The sequence below is a fragment of the Glycine max genome, chromosome 16 (genome assembly GCF_000004515.6).
Source record: "Glycine max cultivar Williams 82 chromosome 16, Glycine_max_v4.0, whole genome shotgun sequence".
Lineage (NCBI taxonomy): Eukaryota > Viridiplantae > Streptophyta > Magnoliopsida > Fabales > Fabaceae > Glycine > Glycine max.
Genome location: NC_038252.2, coordinates 13,265,537 through 13,271,110, shown reverse-complemented (window position 1 = coordinate 13,271,110; position 5,574 = coordinate 13,265,537). Strand labels below are relative to the sequence as shown.

General features: G+C 41.0%; 1 non-coding gene across 1 annotated transcript; it reads right to left on the bottom strand.

Annotated features, from left to right (window-relative positions):
• Positions 1 to 646: 646 nt before the first annotated feature.
• On the bottom strand, positions 647 to 753 carry LOC112999860 (small nucleolar RNA R71). Its single transcript, XR_003265078.1, has one exon. It is a non-coding gene; the product is annotated as a small nucleolar RNA R71 (small nucleolar RNA).
• Between the last annotated feature and the right edge of the window lie 4,821 nt (positions 754 to 5,574).

The window sequence follows — 5,574 nt, the reverse complement described above, 5'->3', positions numbered from 1 at the left end:
GTAGCTGTAGTTCAAACCTACACACCTTTATTTACATGACAAGGCAACTAGTTGTGTATGCTGAATGTAGTGTATGACTAGAGGCAATCCATCTGACTTACAACCCTTTGATCCTGAGATAGATAGGACATTTCATAGATTAGTTAGGCATCATTTTATACCTTTTGATCATTCTGAGCATTCCATTACTGGTGAATATGTGCATTCTGTTATTGGTGATTTTGAACATCCTGATCTTGAACATTATAATTTTGAGCATTCTGAGAACATGGCACAACCTCCACCCCGTGAGAGGACTCTAAGGGAAATGGCTGCACCTGATTTCACCTACGAAAGCTTGTGCATCCAATACCCTGATGAGGATGTCCCATATGTTCTTAAAACTGGACTGATTCATTTGCTTCCAAAGTTTCATGGCCTTGCAGGTGAAGACCCGCACAAACATTTGAAGGAATTTCATATTGTATGCTCCACCTTGAAACCCCCAGATGTCCAAGAGGATCACATATTTTTGAAAGCTTTTCCTCATTCATTAGAGGGAGTGGCAAAGGACTGGTTGTATTACCTTGCTCCAAGGTCCATCACGAGCTGGGATGACCTTAAGAGAGTATTCTTAGAAAAAATTTTCCCTGCTTCCAGGACCACAACCATCAGGAAAGATATCTCAGGTATTAGACAACTCAGTGGAGAGAGCCTAAATGAGTACTGGGAGCGATTTAAAAAACTATGTGCCAGTTGCCCTCACCATCAGATTTCGGAGCAGCTTCTCCAATATTTTTATGAAGGACTCAGTAATATGGAGAGAAGTATGATAGATGCTTCCAGTGGTGGAGCCCTTGGATACATGACTCCTGCTGAAGCCAGAAATTTAATTGAGAAGATGGCTTCCAACTCCCAGCAGTTTAGCACCAGAAATGATGCCATAGTCATTAGAGGAGTGCATGAGGTAGCTACAAACTCAGCTGCATCATCTGAGACTAAGAAGCTTGAAGGCAAACTGGATGCATTGGTTAACTTGGTAACCCAGCTGGCCTTGAATCAGAAATTTGTACCTGTCACAAGGGTTTGTGGTTTGTACTCCTCTGCTGACCACCATACAGACCTTTGCCCTTCCATGCAGCAACCTGGAGCAATTGAGCAGCCTGAAGCTTATGCTGCAAATATTTACAATAGACCTCCTCAACCTCAGCAGCAAAATCAACCACAGTAGAACAATTCTGACCTCTCCAGTAATAGATACAACCCTGGATGGAGGAATCACCCTAATCTCAGATGGTCCAGCCCTTAGCAACAACAACAGCAGCCTGCTCCTTTCTTCCAAAATGTTGCTGGCCCAAGTAGACCATACATTCCTCCACCAATCCAACAACAGCAACAGCCCCAAAAACAGCCAACAGTTGAGGCCCCTCCACATCCTTCCCTCGAATAACTTGTGAGGCAAATGACTATGCAAAACATGCAGTTTCAACAAGAGACCAGAGCTTCCATTCAGAGCTTGACTAATCAGATGGGACAATTAGCTACACAATTGAATCAACAAATGTCCCAGAATTCTGACAAGCTACCTTCTCAAGTTGTCCAAAATCCCAAAAATGTCAGTGCCATTTCATTGAGGTCGGGAAAGCAGTGTCAAGGACCTCAACCCGTAGCACCTTCCTCATCTGTAAATGAACCTGCCAAACTTCACTCTACTCCAGAAAAAGGTGATGACAAAAATTTACATAACAATTTCTGTGCAGGTGAATCTTCTTCCACAGGTAATTCTGATTTGCAGAAGCAGCACATTCTCCCTCTTTCATTCCCTCCAAGAGCAGTTTCCAACAAAAAAATGGAAGAGGCATAGAAAGAGATCATGGAAACGTTTAGAAAAGTAGAGGTAAACATACCTCTGTTGGATGCAATAAAGCAAATTCCAAGATATGCTAAATTCTTGAAGGAGTTGTGCACTAATAAGCGGAAGCTTAAAGGAAGTGAACGAATTAGCATGGGCAGAAATGTCTTCGCATTGATTGGTAAATCTGTTCCTCAAATTCCTGAAAATTGCAAAGATCCAGGTACATTTAGCTTACCTTGTATTATAGGGAATAGTAAGTTTGACAATGCCATGCTAGATTTAGGAGCTTCTGTTAGTGTTATGCCTCTGTCTATTTTTAATTCTCTATCTCTAGGCCCCTTGCAGTCAACTGATGTGGTAATTCATTTAGCTAATAGAAGTGTTGTCTATCCTGTTGGTTTCATAGAAGATGTCTTAGTTAGAGTTGGTGAACTGATTTTCCCTGTTGATTTTTATATTTTGAATATGGAAGATGGATTTTCTCAAGGATCAGTTCCCATCATTCTAGGCAGACCCTTTCTGAAAACTGCTAGAACTAAGATAGATGTTTATGCAGGCACACTATCCATGGAGTTTGGTGATATAACTGTTCATTTTAATATTCTGGATGCTATGAAATACCCATCTGAAGATCTTTCTGTATTTCGTGCTGAAATAATTGACCATGTTGTTGATGAATACATGACTGATCTTTATTCTAATCTGCATGCCTCTCACTCTTCATGCATTGAGTCTGAAATTGTACTTGATCATATGTCTGAATTTGATGCTGAGAGTGAATTTGAGAGTGATATTGATTGCATGTCTGGTGGTGGTGCTTTACCTCTCGAGATTGATTTTATAGAGTCAGATAGGACTAACCATGTTTCAGGAAGTACACATACCTCTGACTTTCTTTATGAGGTAAAGGCTGAGAAACCATCTCCTTCTACCACTGTCCAGCCGACCACACCAGAATTAAAGCCTCTGCCGTCAAATTTAAAATCCGCTTACTTGGATGATAGCAAGAGTTTTCCAGTGATTATATCTGCCTCCCTTGCTCATGAGCAAGAGGAGAAGTTGTTGTCAGTTCTCAAGAAGCATAAGAAGGCTATAGACTGGACCCTGGCGGACATTCCTGGTATTAGCCCATCCACATGTATGCATCGAATAAATTTAGAGGATGGAGCTTCAAATTCTGATACCAATGACAGATGTCGTACCGGATGTCACGACATCACGCTTCAGAACATGCAGATTATATTTGACAGTATGAACAGATTAAACAAGTAAATAACACAAGAGAATTGTTAACCCAGTTCGGTGCAACGTCACCTACATCTGAGGGCTACCAAGCCAGGGAGGAAATCCACTAAAATAGTGTTAGTTCGAAGATCTAACAGCCACTGTTTACAACCTTCTCACCTAACCACTACCCATGCAACCTCTACCTAAGAGCCACTCTTAGATATGAGAACCCCTCTCACTCCCTCTCAATCACTCTCCCGTGTTTACAAATAAATCAAAGACACACCAGAGATTGCTCTCTGAACAATAGAGATCAACTCTACACACTCAGGTCCAACACTTGATGTTAGGGTAACATCAAGGTGGCTCACAAAACACTCAAGTCCCAAAACTCACAAAATAACTCTTCAATCTCGGACTTGGTAATCAAACCCGTGCTGCCTTCATGTTTATATAGCAGTGTACGTATCTGGGCTGCAACAACTTGCGCTGGATAAGATCTATCATTCTCCTGAAAAATCTGCACTTAAAGATCTAAAAGATAAAGTTTGATCTTTTAGTTTTTATCTTTAATCCTTAATCCCTGAACGAACTATTCAAGTTTGTAATTCGAACTTTAATTATCTTTTAATTCGTTCCTAAAGATAGATCGCCTAATCTGTTGCTGACTGCACATTAAGCTGTTAAAGGTATAACAGATTTATGTGTCCAGTATTTTCGGGCAGGATGTCCTGGACATTGTATCCGACATCGTGGATCCTGCAGCTTCAATTCTTCATTTGACATTTTATCTTGCCTTGTGCATTGTGCAGCCCGATCTGATTCCTTGACATAATGTTAGACATCATGTGCAGCAACTCCAGCTTTCCTTCATTGTCTAAGTGCTTATGTTTTAACAAAATTTTAGCCAATCTTTTAAAACTCAGTAAAGCTAAGCACTAACAGAGCTAAACCAGTAAGACAGCCACAGAGAAGACTCAACCCGGTGATTCTTGATGTAGTGAAGAAGGAGATAACCAAGCTTTTGCAAGCTGGAATCATTTATCCTATCTCCGACAGCCAATGGGTGAGTCCCGTCCAGGTAGTCCCGAAGAAGACCGGCCTCACAGTGATAAAAAATGAGAAGGAGGAGCTGATTCCTACTTGGGTGCAGAACAGTTGGAGAGTCTGCATTGACTATAGGAGGCTGAACCAGGTTACCAAAAAGAACCATTTTCCCCTGCCATTCATTGACCAGATGCTTGAACGCCTGGAAGGTAAATCCCACTACTGTTTCCTTGATGGTTTTTCTGGTTATATGCAAATTACTATTGCTTCTGAGGATCAGGAAAAGACCGCATTCACCTGCCCCTTCGGCACTTTTGCCTATAGGAGGATGCCTTTCGGCCTATGCAATGCCCCTGGTACCTTCCAGCGGTGCATGATTAGTATTTTCAGTGTTTTTTAGAAAATTGCATAGAGGTGTTTATGGATGATTTCACTGTATATGGATCCTCTTTTGATGGTTGTTTGAATAGTTTGGAAAAAGTTTTGAATAGATGCATTGAAACTAACCAAGTTCTAAATTTTGAAAAATGTCATTTTATGGTTGAGCAAGGTATAGTTTTAGGCCACATTATTTCCAATAAGGGTATTGAAGTAGATCCTGCAAAAATTTCTGTTATTTCACAATTGCCTTAACCCTCTTGTGTGCGAGAGGTGCGATCTTTTCTTGGTCATGCAGGATTGTACAGGCGCTTTATAAGGGATTTTAGCAAAGTAGCCCTTCCACTGTCCAACTTGTTGCAAAAGGAGGTGGAGTTTGACTTTAATGACAGATGCAAAGAGGCTTTTGATTGCCTCAAAAGAGCGTTGACTACCACCCCCATCATCCAGGCACCCGATTGGACAACCCCTTTTGAGCTTATGTGTAATGCATCAAATTATGTATTGGGGGCTGTCCTTGCTCAGAAAATTGATAAATTGACCAGGGTGATATATTATGCTTCTAGGACTTTAGATGCTTCCCAAGCGAATTATACTACTACTGAGAAAGAGCTTCTAGCCATAGTTTTTGCTCTTGAAAAATTTCGATCTTATTTGCTTGGTACCCGCATTATTGTTTACACTGACCATACAGCTCTAAAGTACTTGTTGAAGAAGGCTGATTCTAAGCCTAGGTTGATCTAATGGATGCTCTGGCTCCAAGAGTTTGACTTGGAGATCCGGGATAGGAGCGGAGCACAAAATCTAGTTGCTGATCATTTGAGTCGGATCGAACGTGTATCAGATGCGGATTCACCCATTCAGGATGATTTCCCGGATGATCATTTGTATATACTGTATAGTATTTCTGACTCTCTTTCTACTCCCTGGTTTGCTAACATTGTCAATTATTTAGTTGCCTCTGTTTTTCCTCCCTTAGCATCTAAGGCCCAAAAAGATAAAATTAAAAGTGATGCTAAGCATTTTATTTGGGATGACCCCTACTTGTGGAAATTGCGCAGTGATCAGGTAATTAGACGATGCATTCC